Source organism: Saccopteryx leptura, chromosome 4 (assembly GCF_036850995.1).
Source record: "Saccopteryx leptura isolate mSacLep1 chromosome 4, mSacLep1_pri_phased_curated, whole genome shotgun sequence".
NCBI classification, from domain to species: Eukaryota; Metazoa; Chordata; class Mammalia; order Chiroptera; family Emballonuridae; genus Saccopteryx; species Saccopteryx leptura.
Window position 1 is genome coordinate 105708381 of NC_089506.1, and position 23422 is coordinate 105731802.

A 23422-nucleotide genomic window follows, 5' to 3' on the forward strand; every position below is an offset into this window, starting at 1 on the left:
CAGTTTTTGTCCTGGGCCAGATTAGAAAGAAAACTTTCTTCACGGGCTGGATGAAATATTAAAAAAATATTAAAATTAAAAAATGTTAAATACCAAAACGATTTGTTTAAGTAAACAAAATTTTGTTTATGAATAAATGTAAGTAATTTAATACAACAAACTAACAAAAAAACTAATGTGACATGTTGAGGTGCTTTGCATCGCCTATTATTTTTTAAATATCTGGCTCTATACTTGTAGTAGCTATTCTTAACACAGCCTCCAAATGTAAATCATTCAATCTTGATCTTGTACTTTTATTTAGATTCATTAAAGAAAACATTTGTTCACAGATATAAATTGAGCTGAAGATTACTGAAGATATTGCAGTTTATGTATAATGATTTAAAAATACCACTTATTTCATTTTCACAGTGTATTGTGCAGAGAATATTAAAAATTTAATCGCGGGCCGCATAAACTCGTTACGCGGGCTGGATCTGGCCCGTGGGCTGTATGTTGGCCATGCCTGCTTTAGGCTATAATGACACTGCATGCTTACAGCCTGTCTTCCACACCCAATGCAAATTATAAAATTATAAGCTAGCAAACTGTAAGGCCAGGAGCCGCCATCGTGGCCATTCACGTGCAGGTTCCCATTGGATTCGGGCAGACGATAAAGAAATGGCGGAGTCAGAGGATGGGGGGCCATCCTATTTATTGGTGTCTCACCAAGACAGGCAAACCACAAAAGAAGACAAGAGAAAAGCAGAAAACCAGCTCTTCCCATGAAGGGCAAAGGATCAGGGAAGCCCCTGCAATTGTGATAGCAGGAACTGTGTGTCCAAGCTCCTGGTCTGTCCCACTTTATAGTGTAGAAAACCAAAATCCCTTAATCCAATATACAAACAAGGAAGTCCCCGATACAAAGTCACCTATCCAAGGCATAATTGGATTCCTCATGAGAGTGCACCACCCAGATCATACAATCAGTCAAGGGTGTGGGGAAAAGCTTAGTCCCAAAACCAAACCCCAGGCCACAACGACCTGGCCTGCCCACAGCCTGTCCCCCACACCCAATATAAGTCACAAGCGAGCAAACATATATATCATATTTACAAACTTATTTGACCAACACAAACATATATATCATATTTACAGACTTATTTGAACCTCTTTCTTTCTTTCTTTCTTTCTTTCTTTCTTTCTTTCTTTCTTTCTTTCTTTCTTTCTTTCTTTCTTTCTTTCTTTCTTTCTTTCTTCCTTTCCTTTCCCTTTCTTCTTTCTTTCTTTCTTTCTTTCTTTCTTTCTTTCTTTCTTTCTTTCTTTCTTTCTTTCTTTCTTTCTTTCTTTCTTTCTTTCTTTCTTTCTTTTTTCTTCCTTTCTTCCTTTCTTTCTTCCTTTCCTCCCTCCCTCCCTCCCTCTCTCCCAACCTTCCTTCCTTTTTTCCTTCCTTCCTTCCTTCCTTCCTTCTTTCCTCTTCCTTCTTTCCTTCCTTTCTGAGAGAGAGTCAGAGACAGGAAAGGAGAGAGATGAGAAACATCAACTCATAATTGTGGCACTTCAGTTGTTCATTGATTGCTTCTATACTCAACAGTGGGGGGACTCCAGCCAAGCCAGTGAGCTTTTGCTCAAGCCATCAACCTTGGGCTCAAATCAGTGACCATGGGATCATGTTGATGATTCCACACTCAAGCTGGTAAGCCTGTGTTTCAAACCTGGGATCTCAGTGTCCTAGGGTGACAGTGTTCTATCCAGTGTGCCACCACCAGTCAAGCAACATGCACTTTCTAATAACTACTGTTATATATCATGATAGATAATAAAAATTTGATTATTGACATTGTCATCTACTCCATTGGACTGAGTAACAGGAAGGCAGAGTCTTTTTTGTTAAGAAGATTCAGTATTCAGCAAAGTGCCAAGCACATGGTATGAACTCCATAAATACTTTTAAAACTGAATATATGAGTATTATAGAAATTATTGCATCTTAAAAATCCTATTTGGTTTATTATTTTTTTAAGGTTTTTATTTTAAATATTTAAAAAATTTATACAATTAAATTTAACAGGGTGACATTGGTCAATCAGAGTACATAGATTTAGAGAAAACATCTCCACATCATTTAGTCAATCGATTATGCTGTATATCCATCACCCAAAGTCAAATTATCCTCTGTCACCCTATGTATTGTTTCTCTTTAAGCCCTTCCCCCTACCCCTTCTTCTCCTCCCTTCCCCTTCCCCTGGTAACCACTGCACTTTTATCTATGTCCATGAGTCTCAATTTTGTGTCCCACCTATGTATGGAATCATACAGTTCTTAGTTTTTTCTGATTTACTTATTTCACTCAGTATAAGCTTAACAAGGTCCATCCATGTTGTCGTAAGTAATACTATGTCATCATTTCTTACGGCTGAGTAGTATTCCATAGTATATATGTACCACATCTTCTTTATCTAATCCTCTATTGAAGGACATTTTGGCTGTTTCCCTGTCTTGGCCACCATGAACAATGCTGCGATGAACACAGGGGTATATGTGTCTTTATGTACCCATGTTTTCAAGTTTTGGGGGTATACACCCAGTAATGTAATTGCTGGGTCATATGGTAGTTCTATTCTTAATTTTTTGAGGAATCACCATACTTTCTTCCATAATAATTGTACTAATTTACATTCCCACCAACAGTGAATGAGAGTTCCTGTTTCCTCCATAGCCTTTCCAACACTTGTTATTACCCATCTTGCTGATAATAGCTAATCTAACAGGTGTGAGGTAGTATCTCATTGTTTTGATTTGTATTTCTCATGCTAATGAACATGAGCATTTTTTTCATATATCTGTTGGCCATTTGTATTTCTTCTTGAGAGAAGTGTCTGTTCATGTCCTCTTCCCATTTTTTATTGGATTGTTAGCTTGTTGTTGAGTTTTTGTTGTTGTTGTTGTTGTTTTTTTGTATTTTTCTGAAGTTGGAAACAGGGAGGCAGTCAGACAGACTCCCGCATGCTCCTGACCGGGATCCACCCAGCATGCCCACCAGGGGGTGATGCTCTGCCCATCTGGGGCATTGCTCTGTTGCAACCAGGGTCATTCTAGCACCTGAGGCAGAGGCCATGGAGCCATCCTCAGCGCCTGGGCCAACTTTGCTCCAATGGAGCCTTGGCTGTAGGAGGGGAAGAGAGAAACAGAGAAGAAGGAGAGGGAGCAAGGTGGAGAAGCAGATGGGTGCTTCTCCTGTGTACCCTCGCCAGGAATCGAGTCTGGGACTCCTGCACACCAGGTCGACGCTCTACCACTGAGCCAACCGGCCAGGGCCTGTTGTTGAGTTTTGTGAATTCTTTATATATTTTGGATATTAGCCCCTTATCTGAGCTGTTGTTTGAAAATATCATCTCTATTTAGTTGGTTTTCTATTTGTTTTGTTGTCAGTTTTTTTTTTGCTGTGCAGAAGCTTCTTAGTTTGATGTGGTCCCATTCATTTATCTTTGCCTTCACTTCCCTTGCCTTTGGGGTCAAATTCATAAAATGTTCTCTACTGCCAAAGTCCATGAGTTTAGTACCTATGTTTTCTTCTATGTAATTTATTGTTTCAGATATTATATTTAGGTCTTTGATCCACTTTTAATTAATTTTTGTGCAAGGAGACAAACTGTAGTCAAGTTTCATTCTTTTGCATGTGGCTTTCCAATTTTCCCAGCACCATTTACTGAAGAGGCTTTCTTTTCTCCATTGTGTGTTTTTCGCCTTTTTTTTTTTTTTTTTTTTTTTTTTACAGAGACAGGGAGAGAGTCAGAGAGAGGGACAGATAGGGACAGACAGGCAGGAACAAAGAGAGATTAGAAGCATCAATCATCAGTTTTCCATTGCGACACCTTAGTTGTTCATTGATTGCTTTCTCATATGTGCCTTGACTGTGGGGCTGCAGCAGACCGAGTAACCCCTTGCTCAAGCCAGAGACCTTGGGTCCAAGCTGGTGAGCTTTGCTCAAACCAAATGAGCCCGCGCTCAAACTGGCGACCTCGGGGTCTTGAACCTGGGTCCTCCGCATCCCAGTTCGATGCTCTATCCACTGCGCCACCACCCGGTCAGGATATTTTTGGCTCTTTTATCAAAGATGATTTGACCATATATATATATATGGTTTTATTTCTTGGCCTTCTATTCTGTTCCATTGGTCTGTGTGTCTATTTTCTGCCAGTACCATGCTATTTTGATTATCGTGGCTCTATAGTATAGTTTGAAGTCTGGTATTGTAAAGCCTCCAGCTTCATTTTTTCCCTTTAAGATTATTTTGGTTATTTGGAGTTTTTTATGGTTCCATGTAGACCTGATGATTTTTTGTTCCATTTCTTTAATAAATGACATTGGAATTTTTATGAAAGTTGCATTAAATTTGTATATTTCTTTGGGTAATATGGCCATTTTAACTATATTTATTCTTCCTATCCACGAACAAGGAATATTTTTCTATTTCATTGTGTCTTTTTCAATTTCCTTTAATAATGCTTTGTAGTTTTCAGTATATAGGTCCTTTACATTCGTTGTTATGTTTATTCCTAGGTATTTTATTTTATTTTTTTGCAACTGTAAAAGGGATTATTTTTTTGAGTTCTTTTTCTGAAGTTTTATTGTTGGCATATAAGAAAGCAATAGACTTCTGTATATTAATTTTGTATCCTGTGACCTTAGTGTATTGGTTTACTGGGGTTTTTTTTTTTGTTTTTGTTTTTTGTATTTTTCTGAAGCTGGAAACGGGGAGAGACAGTCAGACAGACGCCCGCATGCGCCCGACCGGGATCCACCCGGCACGCCCACCAGGGGCGATGTTCTGCCCACCAGGGGGCAATACTCTGCCCCTCCAGGGTGTCGCTCTGTTGCGACCAGAGCCACTCTAGTGCCTGGGGCAGAGGCCAAGGAGCCATCCCCAGCGCCCGGGCCATCTTTGCTCCAATGGAGCCTCGGCTGTGGGAGGGGAAGAGAGAGACAGAGAGGAAGGAGAGGGGGAGGGGTGGAGTAGCAGATGGGCGCTTCTCCTGTGTGCCCTGGCCGGGAATCGAACCCGAGACTTCTGCACACCAGGCCGACGCTCTACCATTGAGCCAACTGGCCAGGGCAGTTTACTGTTTCTAATAGCCTTTCTGTGGAGTCTTTGGGGTTTTCTATATACAGGATCATATCATCTGCAAAAAGTGAAACCTTTACTTCTTCTTTCTCAATATGAATGCCTTTTATTTCTTTCTCTTGTTTGATTGCTCTGGCTAGAACTTACACCACTATGTTGAATAGGAGTGGAGAGAGTAGGCAACCTTGTCTTGTTCCTAATTTTAGAGAAAAAGTTTTCAGTTTTTTGCTATTTAATATGATGTTAGCTGATGGTTTGTCGTAAATGGCCTTTATTATGTTGAGGTATTTTCCTTCTATACTCATTTTATTGAGTGTTCTAAACATAAAAGGATGTTGTATTTTATTGAATGCCTTTTCTGCATCTATTGATAAAATCATATGGGTTTTGTTCTTTGTTTTGCTGATATGGTGTATTATGTTAACTGTTTTACATATTTTGAACCATCCTTGTGTTTCTGGGATGAATCCCACTTGATCATGATGAATTATTTTTTTAATGTGTTGTATTTGATTTGCTAGTATTTTGTTGAGGATTTTAGCATTCGTATTCATTAGAGATATTGGTCTGTAGTTTTTTTTGTGTGTGTTGTCCTTGGCAGGTTTTGGTATGAGGATTATGTTAACCTCATAAAATGTGTTTGGAAGTATTGCTTCTTCAATTTTTTGGAAACCTTTGAGAAAGATAGGAACCAAATCTTTAAATGTTTGGTAGAATTCACTAGTATAGCCACCTTTGGGGAGGTTTTTGATAGTTATTTCTATTTCCTTCCTGCATATAGGTCTATTTAAGCTTTCTACTTCTTCATGATTCAGTCTAGGGAGATTGTATTGTTCTAGGAGTTTGTCCATTTCTTCTAGATTGTTGAATTTGGTGGCATATAGTTTTTCATAGTATTCTGTAATAATCCTTTGTATATCTATGATATATGTAGTAATTTCTCCTCTTTCATTTTGGATTTTATTTATATGAGTCATTTCTTTTTTTTCCTTAGTGAGTCTTGCCAGGAATTTGTCAATTTTGTTGATCTTTTCAAAGAACCAGCTCTTTGTTGTATTAATTTTTTCTATAGTTTTTCTGTTCTTTATTTCATTTATTTCTGCTCCAATTTTTATTATTTCCTTTCTTCGGCTGGTTTTTGGTTGCCTTTGTTCTTCTTTTTCTGTTTCCTTAAGATGTGATGTTAGGTTATTTACTTGAGTTCTCTCTTGTTTTTCATATAAGCCTATAATGATATGAACTTCCCTTTTATTACTGTTTTCACTGCATCCCAGATATTCTGATATGTCGTGTTGTCATTTTTGTTTGTCTGTATATATCTTTTGATTTTTTCTTTTGTTTCTTCTTTGACCAGTCATTTTTTAGAAGTATGTTGTTTAATTTATATATTTTTGTGGGTTTGTTTATTTCTTTTTTGCAGTTGAATTCCAGTTTCAAAGCCTTATGGTCAGAGAATATGCTTGGTATAATTTCAATCTTTCTGAATTTGTTGATGTTAGTTTTGTGGCCTAGCATATGGTCTATTCTTGAGAATGTTCCATGTACACTAGAGAAAAATGTATACTCTGATGTTTTGGGATGAAATACCCTGTAGATATCTATTATGTCCCTTTGTTCTAGGGTTTAATTTAAGGCCCATATTTCATGATTAATTTTCTGTTTGGATGAACCATCTAAAGCCATCAATGGTGTATTGAGGTCTCCAAGTATAATTATATTTTTTTCGGTTTGTACTTTTAGTTCAGTTAGTAGATGTCTTATATATTTTGGTGCTCCCTGGTTTGGTGCATATATATTAAGAAGTGTTATGTCTTCTTGATACAATGTCCCTTTATTATTATAAGATGTCCATCTTTGTCTCTGGTTACCTTTGTTGTCTTGTAGTCAGCATTGTTAGATATGAGTAGGATTTCCTACTGCCATTTTATTTTATTTTATTTTTTATTTATTTCTTTTAGAGAGGGGAGAGAATGAGAGAAAGAGAGAGAGAGAGAGAGAGAGAGAGAGAGAGAGAGAGAGTAAAGGGGGGAGGAGCAGGAAAAATCAACTCCCATATGTGCCTTGACCAGGTAAGCCCAGGGTTTTGAACCAGTGACCTCAGTGTTTCAGGTTGATGCTTTATCCACTGCACCACCACAGGTCAGACCCAATTGCCATTTTATATATTACTTTCTGATAGCTTTGTGTCTTGTTTGATTCTTCTTTTTTTGTTTTTCTGTCATTTGTTTTTGTTTGGTAGTATTCCAAATATTTTGTTTCTTCTTTTTTTAAGCTTTGTGTTCAGTGGTTCCATTTTCAGAGGTCATTACCATTAGATTATTAAAAGAAAAATTATCATATTTATTAGAGTCCATTATTTCATGAGTACTTCTGCACTCTATCCTTCTTTGCTACTGCTGATCTTTATCCTCTCCCCTTTTATGTTGTTGTCACAGATTATTCTTGTTTTTATTGTGGTTTTGTTAAAACTTTTACTTGTAATTTTGTTTTGTTTTGTTCTTTGTATCTGGTTAGATAACCAGATACTCCCTTTAGTATTTCCTGTAGTGGGGGTTTTCTGGTGATAAATTCCCTCAACTTCTGTATGTCTGTAAATGTTTTCATTTCCCCTTCATATTTGAGGAATAGCTTTGATGGATATAGTATTCTTGGCTGGTAGGGCTGGTAGTTCCTTTCTTTCAGTACTTTAAATGTTGGGGTCCACTCTTTTCTGGTTTTTAGAGTTTCTGCAGAGAAACCTGATGATAGCCTAATGGGCCTTCCTTTGTATGTTATATTCTTCTTTTCCCTAGCTGCCTTGAGGATTCTTTCTTTGTCATTGATTTGTGATAATTTCATTACAATGTGCCTTGGAGTAGGTCTTTTTGGGTTGAGATAACTTGACATTCTGTTTGCTTCTTGGATTCGAGCCTCTAACTTTTTCCACAGGCTTGGAAAGGTCTCATCAATTATTTGTTTCAATATATTCTCCATTCCCTTTTTCCTCTCTTCCTCTTCTAATTTACCCATTATTCTTATATTGCTCTTTCTGATGGAGTCAGACCATTCTTGTAGGGCTTTCTCACTTTTTAAATTCATGAGTCTCTCTCTTCTTCTCTCTGCAGTATCTCTAGTTGTCTGTCTTCAGAGTCACTGATTTTCTCCTCTATCTGGCCTGTTGAGCTAAGCTTGGTACCTCATATTTCAGTTCATGTATTGAGTTTTTCATCTCTGGTTCTTTTTTATAGTTTCACTTTCCTTGGTGAAGTACTCTTTTTGTTCATTAAGTTGTTTTTTGAGCTCACTAAATTGCCTTTCATTGTTTTTTTTTTTTGTATCTTATTGTGTATTTTTAGAAGTTCAATTTTGAATTCTCTGTCATTAAGCTCCAAGGTTTCCATGTAATTGAGATTATTTTCCTGGAGATTTTTCATCATCTATCTGAGCTACATCTCTGTCTTGTATATCCATATTTCATTTCTTTTTTCTTGATGGAATCTGTCAGTGGTATTGTTAATAACCCTAACAAGAGATAATTATTCCTTTTTCTGGTAGGAGGTGCTATACTACAAGATTTGCCTCTGTGACATTCTTAGGTGGAGTTCTGCTGAGATATCACTGCTTTAATTATGCAGGCAGGGCCATCATGTTGGTAGGAAGGGCTTGTTGTTAGGGCTTTGCAGTTTTATGGCTCTAGCAATGGCCAACCAGGGGTCCTCCAGCGCCCTCTCCCATGTCCCAACAGAGCAGGGGATCAAGCACTCAGGCATCCCCACATCTCAGAAGAGAGCAGCCTGGAGACTCAGCTGAGGGGGGATTTGCCACTGCCATTGTTCACACAGCAAGGGGAGCAATGCTGGACTGGGAGGTTGGGTGACACAGTCCAGTCCCTCCTCCAATACCACTCAAAGCATAGCCCTGGGCAAGGCAGGGGCTGCACACCACAAGCTGGTGTTTGAGCTTTGGGAGCAATTGTGGCAGAGATTGCAGATCAAGCACATCTGGCGCCACAAGGTTAAACTTCACTGGTCATGTGGGCAGATCAAGTGCGCCCCAATGCACCTTGGGCTGATCTCCACAAGCTATTTGCATGAAGTTCTTGGGAACGCATCACAGGCTTTGAGTGTGGGTAGTGCCTGCAATCACCCAGTGCCTGTCATCACGGGTGTGACAGATGCAAGGAAAAGGCCCTGCTCTCTGTTCTTGGTTGTCACCTCTATCTCAGTTCCTTCCTCCCAGACTCTTCTCTTCTCCTGGCTCTGGCTCTGTGACAAAGCCTACACCAACCGTGCCTCCCTCCCTCAGGTCCATGAGGAAAGAGAGAGACTCAGTCCTCTGGCTTTTTATTTCCTTCTGTGAGCAGATTCTATCTTTGGCCTGCCTTCTTGCACAATCATACCTTTGTTTAACTGGTGTGTGTATATTTCAGATTCATCTGGGTTTTTTTCCTCTGTGTATAGTTGTAGAATTTGTTGAAATTTCAGGGGGGAGAGATTAAGAGTATCTTTCACGCCGCCATTTCTCTGATGTCCTTCTATTTGGATTATTTAAAGCCATTCTTTTCTATATTAATCTGTTTGCTGGAGAAAAATTTCTCAATACAAAGTATGTTCTGAACACATTCTACTTTTAGATTAGACAATGTCAAGTATGGCTTGGAGGAGCCCTAAGATAGTGGAAGACAGAAAAGGATTATTGTATCCTGCAATTTTAGCTTTTGTGAATTTATTTACTAATGCAGTCTAAGATTTCTCCTAATTTTTAAAAGGTAGGCATGTCTTATTACTGCAGTCTAGTAACCTTCTACCTAATTAGCATTCCCAGATTATTCACATTACACTGCTGTTCCTAGACAAAAAAAAATTTAATTTACATTTTGGAACTTGGAAAGGTCTTCACAGCAACCCCATTACATTTGATCTTGTTTGTTTTGCTTAGCATTTCACAAGTTGGTATACAGTTGAATACTGATTCTGTATTTTAACATATTAGTTGTCCTCCACATTTTCAGGTTATCTATAGATCTAATAAATGTACTTGCTAAGTTATCATATTAAGCATTAACTTAAAATATTAACTAAAGCAGACTTAAGGATGGAGTCTCTGTTGAAGACTTTCTTCCAGGTTGATAAAAAATGATTAATTAATACTCTGATGATGCTTGTTTAAATTAACTAGCTGCAAATCTATCCTACTGAACTATCATTCAATCATATGTTTACAAAGATTCCAGTTCCTGGAAATTGGCCCTAACATTTCAAGGGACTCACTGATTGGAACATTCTAATTTGTGCTACTTGAAAGCCCAAAACAAATTTAAATGTGACTTCCCTCCTAGGAGCAACCAAGACTCCCAGTGGAGCTGTGCAGCCCTTACCTGCTGCTAGTAAGGTTCTACAAAGTTGAAACTGCTTGGTCAGAGATCTTAAAATCGATATTTGTAGGCCCTTGAAAAGCTCAGTTATCTGGTTCTGTCCTAATTAGGGCAAATTAGAAAGTAGACCAAAATTACTTTATTCTAGTTTGGTGTAATTTCCCTGCTCTTGTGACACACCTTGCTACTGGAGGTTGGTTTGGTTTTCTTGGCTGAGATACACCCTTTTCTCTGAGCTTTCCCCTTTCAATCAAGATTCTCACTCTTAGGTGACCATTACATGCATCTAGATAATGGAATGGAGGTGTCTGCCTGCATGAGTGTAACACACACATGCATGCATGCATGTACGCACGCACGCACACACAGGTCAGAGATGAGTCAGGGAACCTCTGGTCTCCCAGTTACATGGAATCTTTGAAGACCATCATTCTGGCTAGTTTATAGACCACCCTGCTTGACCCATTTTACAGCTGTGGATGAAGAAAGAGCAGGATTGTTTACACGAACATGTGACACATGACAGTTGCAGAGGGCCCCATATTCAGAAGAGCCCTGCACTGTTTGAATGCTTATTGTTGTCATCTTTAAATTAAGTTTTTTAATAAGTGACCCTGCATTTTTATTTTACACTATGTACCACAAATTACGTAGCTGGTCCTGAGAAAATATTCAGTGTTCTGTTGCATGATATACTTGTAGCTTGGGAATCTGTTCTGCATGCCAGCAACTGCTAGAAGAGCTTACTTCACATTTATTTTCTAGCTCCATATTTTCCAAGAAACTATCTTTTAAAACTATTAATGAATGTTTTCCAAGAAAACTATTTCACCCAAGCATTTATCTAATGGAACTACTCATTTTATTATGCTGAGGTTCCAGTGGTTTCCAATTCTGATTTCATTTACTTTTAATATCTCTATGTTCTCTAAATTTAAAATATTCCAAGCAAATCAGGCAAGAAAAGATGCAACAAATACCTGAGATTCAATACAGATTTAATCAATATGTACCTACTGTGTGCTAACCTACTAGAGAGCAGAGAATATGACAGCATCCTTGATCTTGTACAGCCTAGATTGTAGTGAGTGGAGATAGACAATAAGCTAATAAATGAATAAGAAATAAACTAGTAAACACACAAGTAAGATATTTTAAGGTAGAGGTAAGTGCCAAGCAGAAGAGAGGAAACTTTTCTACTTTTATTACCATGTCACTAATATCATGCTTCTTTGTTGTTCCGTCCATTGCGTAGACTCTAAAAAACTTTTTCTTAAAGATAGATTTTATGGAATGCACCAGTTGAGTCAGTTGTTTTCTTAGCCTGACACACAGCTTTCATCCAAGAATTTCTTTTTATTGGATACGTGGTTGAGTTCCATTTATTTTCTTGAATTTCATTCTTTGTATTTTAGCTTTCATTTTCCTGGAGCAAATCCTCAAGTAACTTTTTCATAAAAATTGCATAGGAGGTGATATGCTATATATTTCTTGTCTGAATTGTTATGATTGTGTTTCTAGGGACTGCTATTTTTCCATTAATTCTATGAAATATGTTAGATAGTTTTTCCTTTAGGTATCTCTGGTAAAGGGAAGGCTTCCTCTGAGCTCTATATATGAAGATGGAGCATGTTGACTGGCAGGCTTTGCTTTAGGGTGAGCTGGTATGGAGCCAGCCTTTAAACAAAGGGTGGCTTTAACATTCCAGAATGAGGAGAACCTTAATCTGGAGTGTCGCTACCTCCCCCAAATCCCCCATTCTTTCCAGGAAATTGACTCTAGTTCTCTAGAGAGGATTCCTCTAGTTGTTTTGCAGGGGAGAAGCCAGCCCCAGACTTTTAGTGAGCCTCTTGCTTGCTTTCCCTTTTCAATGCTCCCTGCCATACTTGTCAGCTTTGAGTCTGGAGATAAGTTACCTTTCTTCTGTGATTTTTTTCTCTCTTTTTCTCAGTCTCACTCATTATTTTCATTGTTCGCTTGCTGTCTCGCCTCTCTACTCTTCATTCACACACTTCTCATACGTTTCATGATATTTCTGATTTCTCTGGTAATTTCCAACATGCTCTCATCCACTTCTATGGTTTAATTATATTTTTCTGATTAGGTGTTTGGTTTTTTATTGTCGCTTTTCTGTTTTTCTCCATTTTTCCTCTAACTTGACCAGACTTTTTCTGGTGAGGACTCTTGCCATTGCCCTTATGAGATTCTAGGCCTGGACATATCCTTAAATGTGGCTTGGTCCAGTCCTCCTTTGTACAGATGAGGGCACTGAGGACTCAGGAGACCAAGTTGTCCATGTCACATAGCTAAGTTAGTGACAGGGTCAGGGTAGGGGTCCAGCTTCCCTGTGGCATTTTGCCTGTGTGTTCTTCCTTAGACTTCAGGCTTCCTTCTGTTCCTGGAAGAGCTCATGGGGAGTTTTGTCACCTTAAGTGTGAGAGCTGTTCATAATGAACAATGCATGTTAGCATAAGTATTCCAACAGGCAAATATTAAGACTATGTTGGATAGATGTACTAGCAAGATTTTAAGGCTTCCCATTGCCCTGTATTATTAAATCTTTGTGTGGAAAATAATAGAGTTTGTGATTAGAGATAGAAATGGAGGAAGCATCTGCCTTTATTTGTTGGCCATATTACTCTAGTTGTTTTCTTCTTGTTTGCCTGGATTCGGTGGTGGAAGCTTTAGTGAGACTTAAGAAGCATTTGCAAATTGTTGCAAAACTCCAGCCCTTCAAGCTGCTGGATTTTTTTTCTTATTCAGTTCTTTTGGTGGCTTTGTCATGGAATTATATGAGAGTATGGGTTAGTTTTTGCTTTTGAAAAAAGAAGTAGTTTTACTTATATGTACACACATTTGAGAAACTTAGTGTGAACATGACTGAGATACTTTGCACCAAACTATTAAGAATATTAATTGAATTAAATGGGAGTGTGCTCCTGTTTTATAATTGGTTCTGGAGCATGGACATCTGCAACACTGCATATTCAAGGATGGAAACAGGAAGATAAAAGAGTTGTTGTGCATATAATGAAGAAGAGATTTCATTCTGAAGAAATAAGACAGAGCACATCAGTTTTATTTATGTTGTCTTAGATGAGGGAACCTAGTCAGGTAAAGCCAGATATGTCTCAGAAACTTACAGAGATGATCTTTAAGTTGTATGACACCATCATTGCTCTGGTTTCAAAAGAATGATCTGTAGTGAGAAGTGATCTCTGATAATGACTTGGACCTTAGGTTTCTCCTTTCCCACCAGTTTATGATGGTATGAACATTTTCAGAAAGAAAAAGAAAAAACTAGAAGTATTTTTTTATCAGTTAAAACAAAACAAAACCAAGATCTCCCACATTTATTTCTTTAAGGACAGGTTTCTAATTTTGTCTGTTTGCTCATTAGGACAAGGATGATGAATAGCAGTTTTCAGATGTACTTCTGAGAAAGAGCTGTGTTTGAACCTCTTGTTCTTGGGCAGTTGAGTAGGGGAGGAATAGAGACAGGGCACATGGAAGGACTAATGTAAATAGTTGTTCTACTGTCCTTGTATTGCATGTATCTGTGCTTGTGAGTTTAATCTAGGATGTTAAGTGTGCTCACTCTAGAATTTAATTTGTGAAATTTCTAAATTAAACCTTCAACAATACATATGGATAAAACTTCATCCTTCAGATGAGTTTTCTTACTTACAAATTGTAAGTTTACTCCCCTTGGCATGAAAACCAGACTGTTCTACCAAAATGCAGATCCAACCTTGGTACCTCCCTGATCTGGTCCTGTGGTGACCGTCCCCGAGGTCCTGCGCAATAGTTATATAAGCCCTTAGTGCTTCGCCTTCCCTCTGTCTCCCCAACCTCATTTCCTGCCCCTCCCCACTTCCCGCTTGACATTTTATACTCTAGTGGTTCCTTCACACTCTGTGCTGCTCAATATTTCACAAAAACCCTCTCTGGAATACTCCCCGTTTTTGTTTGTTTGTTTTTTTAACTTTGGCTGATGCTCACTGGATAAACCATCAGTCTCTCCAAAAAGTCTTCCTTTAAACTAGGTGGGACTAAGATCTCCTTCTTGAGATTCTGTGGTTGCTTGCTTATTAATAAATATATTAAAATTTAGTTTATAAACATAAGAGGAGACTATGCCTTATTCAGTTTTGCATCTGCTGAGGCAGTGCCAAACACATAATATGTGCTTAGTAAGTTTCTGCCAGCAACTTCTGAATATTAGGCATTCTGAATATTAGGTATGAAGTAATGTTTCCGTTACCTCTTACTTAGTAATAAGATTGAACTGAAAAACCACAAGAAAGTTTCATAATGATGAATGGTAAATAACAGTTATGTCAGGAAGTAAGAATAGATTATTATTTTTCTCAGTATTTTTTAATGAGTTTAGATAAATCTACTGCCTGTAATAAAGACTATGTGTACACACAACATGTACAGTAGAGAGCACAGATAATACTTAAAATTAAGAGCTGTGAGAATTGGGAAAGGTCTTTAGATGTCTTCCAGGACAATCATCTTTGGTTTTTTAATATTAAGTAAAAAAATTTTTTATTTATTGATTTTAAAGAGAGACAGGAAAGGAGAGAGACAGAGAGAGAAATATTGATTTGTTGTTCCACTTGTTTCATTCATTGGTTGCTTCTTGCATGTGCCCTGAAAAGAATCAAACCACAACCTTGGTGTATCAGGATGACACTCTAACCAACTGAACTACCTGACCAGGGCCTATAATATTTTTGATAAATGGTCATGCAATTTAAACACCTTCTGTAATGACTCCTCTTATCTTACTAGATATCTCATTCCATTTTTGAACCATTTTAATGTTCAGAAAGTTCTTTACACTAATTCAAATCTATCTTCTTTGTACCATTTATACCTTCCTCTTCTTCAAGAAGAAAATACAAGAACTCTAGTCTCTCTTCTTCCTTAAACCTTGTAGATCTTGGTGAGTCAACAAGTGTCCCACAGACTTCTCCTCTCCAGATGAAGTTTCCTTAAGTCTGGCAATTGTTCTTCAGATTTCTGGGGCTCTATTCCTCTCACTATGCTAGTCATTCCTTTCTGCTGTGCTTCAGTGTGTCCAGAAGTGAGCATATTAGTCTACGTTCATTTATCAGTATAAATTTGAGCAGGACTCTAGTAGACATTAAACACTAGACTTTTGTTTCTGAAGCTTGAGATTGCATTAGCTTTTTTGTTAACCATGACACTTTGCTGACATGCACGGAACTTTCAATCAAGGAAGTCCTGTAGGATTGTTCGCCTCATACTATTGCTACGTCTTTCTGTGATCTGGGTATGCTGCCTATGTCTTCTGAATGACATGAGATCAAAACTAGGATAAGACAGTGCCTATGTCTGAAGGTCTAGAAAATACTTTCTAACAGTTTTTCTTTTACTTGTTTTCCTTTAGGCATGGAGACAATGAGATTGTATACTCACCAAACATTTAAAAGCTAAAATTTAGAATTTATCTATTCAAATCAATATTGTTCTTTAAATCAGTGACCTTGCAAGATTATATACTCAGTCTAAAGATGCCTTTTTTTTTTAGTTATTAGGACAATGAAATATTTTTTGAGTACCTACTATGAATTTAGTATTCAAATATTTGTGAAACTTCTACCCTTGAATTGTTTTTAAAGTCAGTGAATGAACCACACAGAAAAAGTTTTCTATTTTCGGTCAATATTTTTTCTTTTGATCCCTGAGCTCTAGTTCAGTGGAATTGGCTCCATCTGACCTTTATCCATCTCCAAAAATCAAATAGTCTTTCACCATGGAGGAGGAGAATAATCAAATAGATCTTTCACCTTGAGGAGGAGAACAAATGTCCCCATGCAGGTTTCTGGAGCAGGCTGACAGCTGGGATGGCCAAAGGGCCTCATCAAAGCCTTGCCTGAAGCCTCTCTACTGACAAACAGGCCTCCTAGAGATTCTGTCTGCAGGCCCCGCTCCTGCCAAAAGAAAAAAGATTTGCTTTTTTTTTTCTTTATTCTAAGACCAATTACCAAATAAAACACCCATGGAAAACCCAGATGAAGTACATATTTCTCTATCCTGGTAAGAAAAGTGATTAAACCAACCCACTGTGCCAAGCAGGCAGGCAGCAAGGTAAGAGTTATAGCAGTTGCAATAGAGGCAGACTTGGATGAATGCTGGTGCTAGACAGGTCTGTGCTTCTCAAGTCACCATCCTTAGCAATGGTAGCAAAGGCCCTGTTTTAGTTTCCAAAAACAACTCACAGCCCTGTGGGTAAGGTTTGTAACATTTTTTAAAAAGCATGCATTAAGTGTGCTTGTCAATATGGCTGGTGATGGTTTTTCATGGAGCTCACATAAACAAGTTGAAATAGCTTACCTGGTAGAATGATAAACAGGTTTGAAGCTCATAACACGCTGCCATCTGCCAAGTGCACTTATCATTTGCTCTGCTGCTTGTTCTCTCTGTGAACAAGGTATTGGACCCTTCTGAGCCTCAGTTTCCTCATCTGTAACAAGGGGCTAAAAAAAAGAAAAGAAAAGAAATGGTCTTCTAATTTTGTTTGCTCTCAATAGTAACAGTGACATGAACACAACTTTTGTTTGATTAAGGGTAGGCTTTGCTCTTGTCAACCAACTGTTTTGGCTTTTATTAGTATCATCAAGTTTAGGAAGTATATGACTTCTCTTAATACTAAAACTCACTAGGAGTCCTATGACCACAGGTGTCATTCAGGGCAATTCAAATGTCTATAATTTCTTTGTATTTATCAGATTTTGATTAAATTCTAGAATACTATAGAATATCTACAGTGTTTGAAAAATGAAGCAATGCATAATTTGTTTCAAATGGCAAACTGAACAAATTAGATATAACTCATTGTCCTATGGCATTGCATAAAATTTGTCTAAAGAATCTGTTCAATTCTTCTCAGATTATTAGGAAACAAACACACACACACAAAAGAAGAAGAAATGTCAAGCTGCCTAGCTGAAACAAAAACATATATTTCATCTAGTGCATGATAATAATTTTGCTGCTGGTGACAGTAATGAGACCATTAATTTCTTTAACTGGGAAAATTAGCTCTAGAATAGTAGTATTTAAGAAGTTAGTCTGGCCCTGGCTGGGTGGCTTTGTGGACAAGCTTTGCCCCTGTGCTCCAAGGTTGCAACCCCTGGTCAGGGCAGGTACAAGAAGTGACTGACAAGAAAGCACAACTAAGTGGAATAGCAAGGGGATGTTTCTTTCTCCTTTTCTCTCTCTCTTTAAGATCAATAGGAAAATATTTTGTTTTCAAAAATTAGTCTGAGCAACATAATTTTTAAAATTAGTGAAGAATTTTAATGATTTCAAAAAGAGTAATACTATTTCCTTGTATGTACATAGCACTGTGAAATTTATACAGCATTTTCACCTTTTAAGAAAGGGTTTTGTAGCAGGTGAAACAGGCTCAGATGGCTTAAGTGACAGGAACTGAGTTTTCTGTTCTCTTTGCCATCTCTTATTGATTCAGTAAAACTCAGCCCATCCAATTCTTCCTGACTTGATAGATTTATAAAAGCCTGTGTACCGAGTTCATTTGTGGCATGTAGACTGTTGACTGTAATGATGATGAAAATATTTACAATGGAGATGCAATATTAAAAATTGTTTTCCAGATGTATTTCCATCTATTGTTAATCTTGATATTATAGGGGCTTCCCATTAATGAAACTATGGAACTATGGGATCAATAGATCACAAAAAGAGGCTTTAAAAAATATCAGTAACCAAAAAAAAAAAAAAAAAAGATATCAGTAACCTGTCAAGAATCTGTCTGGAGGACTCGAATTATTCAGTTTCTTCTGTTCTGATTCCTGTTCTGCCTCTGTAGGCTGAGCCAAGGGTCTTCCTGCCCTTGCGTAGAAGCAGGATGTGACGTAGAGGAAAATAAGCAAAGTTGGCCCTTCCAATCTGGAAGCATTATAGAAACAAGGAGAAAGTCAGATGTTAGCATTCTTGTTTCTCTTCTTTCTTAGGGTACAATGTGTAGCTTTAAAAAGTATTATCCATATTGGAATGGGGAGCTGAAGAAGCCTTTGCTCCTTTGCCCCATTGTGGTGAAGACGGATGCCCTATAGGAGTGTGCACTTAGTACTATGGCCAACATGGCATATAAATAAATACAAGTGTCATTAGAAGCTCAGATCAGTAATTCTTCAACTCCTGGGCCTGTATATGTGACATGGAGTATTTCTAAGTTACTTTATGCCCAAGGGATGGGAGGTGGAGATGCCGAGGGTCCTGGTGAAAACAGAGGCTCTGATATAGGACACAGTTCATTTTGGATGAGGGCTCAAAGATGAGGATAAATAGCTTGTATCATGGGTTCCAGCAGTGAGTGTGTAAAGCCAGTAGGCATGGCCACCATCACAGCCACCTGGCCCATGCAGGTTTGCATTAGATTAGGACAGACCGTAATGAGACAACAGAGCCAAGAACTGGTGGGCCATTAGCTTTAATCCTAGCTTGCACCTGGCGGGCAAGTAAAAACACACACTGGGCTCCAAAACCCACTCATTCAGTGCTCACAAAGCTACTGACTTATCCGAGTTTCCTAGAATCAAAGGTATCTAGCTCACTAGACTTATTCACCTCTCTTCCCCATTCTCCTTCTCCTGCACAAACTCTGTACAAACTGGCTTCTCCTTCAGCACTCCACTATCTTGGCTGCCTCTCCTCTCCTCCACGTGGCCCTTCTCTGCTCTCCTCTCTAATGCTAATCTCAGGAACCCAGAGAGCAAGCTCCCGGTCTGCCCCACTTTATAGTGTAGAAATCAAAACCTTTAATCCAATATACAAACAAGAAAGTCTCTGATACAAAGTTACTTATCTGAGGCATAATGGGATTTCTCATAAGAGTGTACCACCCCACATCAAAAAGGGTGGGAAAGGCTTAGTCCCAAAACCAAGCCCCAGGTTACAAGGATCCTGCCTGCCCACAGCCTGCCCTCAACACACATAAATATAATCATGCCCATCCCAAGCAAGAAGGGCAACCAATACCATCACCTGGGTGATGGGCTTCCACGTGGGCAGCGCCATCTTTAACAAAGTGAGCATAATATATTTTATCTGCCCAATAGATTGGTAGCTGTGACCTCAAATGGCCAGGCAGGCCCGTTGGTGCCTCTGTGCTCACTAGTTCAGGGAGATGTTCAGTTCAGCTGCTGGCAACAGAGATTCAGGGAGAACCCAGGTAAGCCATGTGGCTCCGAGGACCCCCTTTTCTCCCATATCACACTATCATTGCTGCTCTTCCAACCTGTCACCATCTAATTTAGAAGAGGAAAGAGATTTTACCCAAACAGATCAAGCAGTTAACTAAAGGAACTGCTGTGATTGTTGCATCAGATAGAGTTTGCTGGATTAGAAAGGCATTGCATCTTTTTCAGGTTTACTTTAGACAGTAGGGGCTTACGAAGATCATTATGTGGGTTATGGGGATGAACTATAATTTCCTATATTTTATCAAAGCTAAGGTGCCATTGACTATTAGAAAAACCATTTAAAAAATGAATTACTAAAAAAGAAAAAAAACTGCTATATCAGTCAGGGTTCGACTAGAGGAATAGAACTAGTAAGAGTATATATGAAGAGATTTGTTGGGCAGATAAAATATATTATGCTCACTTTGTTAAAGATGGCACTGCCCACATGGAAGCCCGTCGCCCAGGTGATTGCTTGGGATGGGCGTGATTGTATTAATGTATGTTGGGAGTGGGCTGTGGGCAGGCAGGATCCTTGTAGCCTGGGGTTTGGTTTGGTTTTAGGACTAAGCCTTTTCCACTGTTTTTTTGGGGGTTCTTTTTTTTTTTTTTTTTTACAGAGACAGAGTCAGAGAGAGGGATAGACAGGAACGGAGAGAGATGAGAAGCATCAATCATTAGTTTTTCGTTGCGACACCTTAGGTGTTCATTGATTGCTTTCTCATATGTGCCTTGACCGTGGGGCTATAGCAGACTGAGTAACCCCTTGCTCAAGCCAGCGACCTTGGGTCTAAGCTGGTGAGCTTTGCTCAAACCAGATGTGCCCACGCTCAAGATGGCGACCTTGGGGTCTCGAACCTGGGTCCTCCACATCCCAGTCTGACACTCTATCCACTGCGCCACCGCCTGTTCAGGCCTTTCCCACCCTTTTTGATGTGGGGTGGACTTTGTATCAGAGACTTCTCTATTTTGTATATTGGATTATCATTAAAGGTTTTGATTTCTGCACTATAAAGTGGGGCATACCGGGAGCTCGCTCTCTGGGTTCCTGAGATTAGCATTAGAGCAGAGAGCAGGTTGGAGAGCAGAGTAAGGCCACGTGGAGGAGAGGAGAGGCAGCCAAGATGGCAGAGTGCTGAAGGAGAAGCCAGTTTGTGCAGAGTTTGTGCAGAGAGAAGGTGATGGGGAACAGAGGTGAATAAGGTTAGTGAGCTAGAAACCTTTGATTCTAGGAAACTCGGATAAGTCAGTAGCTTTGTGAGCGCTGAATGAGTGGGTTTTGGAGCCCAGTGTGTGTTTTTACTTGCCTGCCAGGTGCAAGCTAGGATTAAAGATGATGGCCCACCAGTTCGTGGCTCTGTTGTTTCATTACCATCTGTCCGAATCCAATGAGAACATGCATGGGCCAGGCGGCTGTGATGGTGGCCGTGGATACTGGCTTAACAAGATTTATTGCAAAGAGTTGGCTTACGCAGCTGTGGGAGCTAGCTAGCTATGCATTTCTGAAACACTTAGGGCACGTTATTAGGTAGAGAAGGCTGCCACTCTTGCTATGAGCTAAAGCTGTTGTCCACAGGCTAAATTATTTCTTCATCAAGGAAGCCTCAGCTTTGCTTTTAAGGCCTTTCATCAACAGACTGAATCAGACCCACCCAGATTAAGATAGTTTCTTTTATTTTAAATCAACTGATTATGTCCTATAATCATATCTATAAAATACCTTAATAGTAACACCTAGTGCTTGATTGAACAACCTAGTCAAATTCAGGCATAGAACTGACCATCATAACTATCAGTTAAACTATGGTGCATTATGGGAAGACACATCTCAATTTTAGAGATTATAAAATGTAAGAAAAAAATACATTTTAGACTTTCTGAAATATGGTACATTTTCTGGGTGTAGTGTGAGTAAGCTTAGAACTCTGAAGACAGCAATTTGGTATAAGATGCTTTTAAAGGGCAAGCTAGAATTAAACACACTTAGGAGCCTTTTTCCTTACCTTATACATCTGCAAAATGACCTTTCTACCAAGGTCTAATTCAGTAGGGTAAGAATACTAAGTACCCATTCCTACTTCTCTGTCCTTTTGGGTTTTTTTTTCTATTAAATTTTTAAAATTGAATTTATTGGGGGTGACATCGGTTAATAAAATTATATAGGTTTCAGGTGTACAATTTTATAATACATCATCTGTAAACCAACTTGCTGTCTTTTAAGTTTATAATCACTTCTGTTTCCATGGTTCCCTGAAAACTTAATGACCCCAAGGTAAGATTGATGAAGAGGGATGCGGCATAAAATGAAATATGCAACCACTTAAACACAGACCCTGTCCTGGGATTAGCATCAGCAGATTCCAGGAGAGAACCTCAGACCACCTGTAGTTCTTTGAAAAGAATCTTTAATGACAGCTGTCAAGACTTTCATCTAGGAGTTTTCTCTGCTAATTGAGGATTTTACCATTATTTTACCTCTTTGACAATAAAAAACTCTCTTTGAAAAAAAAAAGAGAACTTTACTACATAACTTCATTTAGTAATTCTGGAGATTAGTAGTAGTGATTTTGTAACCCTGTAATCATTGCAATTCTTAGAGATTAGTAATGATTTTGACTACTCATTTGCATTCACAAAATCTGAGATAAAAGAAGGGAAGTTATTTTCACAGGGTGACTTCAGGCAGAATTAGAATTAAGATCCAGTTTTCTTTCTCATTGTCCTTTGAGTCCCGATGTGTCCATTTTATTAGGATCACATGCAAAGCAGTTTGGTGAAATGTGAATTGTGATTCCCAAACTGGTGTCCCTGATCACTGGAGTGTTTCAAAGGGAATACAAACTACTTCAGTGAGGTTAAAGAAAAGTACACATTTAATCTGAGGCAAAGCTCATGGGCTAAATAAAATGTTAATTTGCTTTGCCTTTGACCAGAGTTCTACCTAGTTCCTTGAGTCACTTTGTTTTCATATGCTGATCAGAAGCTCTGATTACCAGTTAAATGGGTTCTGTGGGTCATTTACCTACTTGGTCTCTAAGCCATTGTCTACCCTCCCTGTTCTGCCCTTATCGAAGGGAACTACACTTCCCAGGTGTACTTGCCAACAGATTTTTTTTTTTTTTTTTTTTTGTATTTTTCTGAAGCTGGAAATGGGGAGAGACATTCAGACAGACTCCCGCATGCGCCCGACCAGGATCCACCCGGCACGCCCACCAGGGGCGACGCTCTGCCCACCAGGGGGCGATGCTCTGCCCCTCCAGGGCGTCGCTCTGCCGCGACCAGAGCCACTCCAGCGCCTGGGGCAGAGGCTAAGGAGCCATGCCCAGCACCCGGGCCATCTTTGCTCCAATGGAGCCTTGGCTGCGGGAAGAGAGAGACAGAGAGGAAGGAGGGGGGGGTGGAGAAGCAAATGGGCGCTTCTCCTATGTGCCCTGGCCGGGAATTGAACCCGGGTCCCCCACACGCCAGGCCGATGCTCTACCGCTGAGCCAACCGGCCAGGGCCGCCAACAGATTTTTGAGTAGGTTCAGCTAATGGTAGGCATCAGAGGGGGACTATAGCATAGGAGAAGGGGAGAAACCAGGATTCTCTCTGCTCTCCTTTGGCCTGAGCCTCCTCCATTGGCTGTTTCCTCAGTGGCTCAAACTTTCACTGAACGGTTCTTCCCTCCATGGCTCCAGCCCACCAGGCATCCTCCATTGTGGTTCTCAGTCCTGCTGG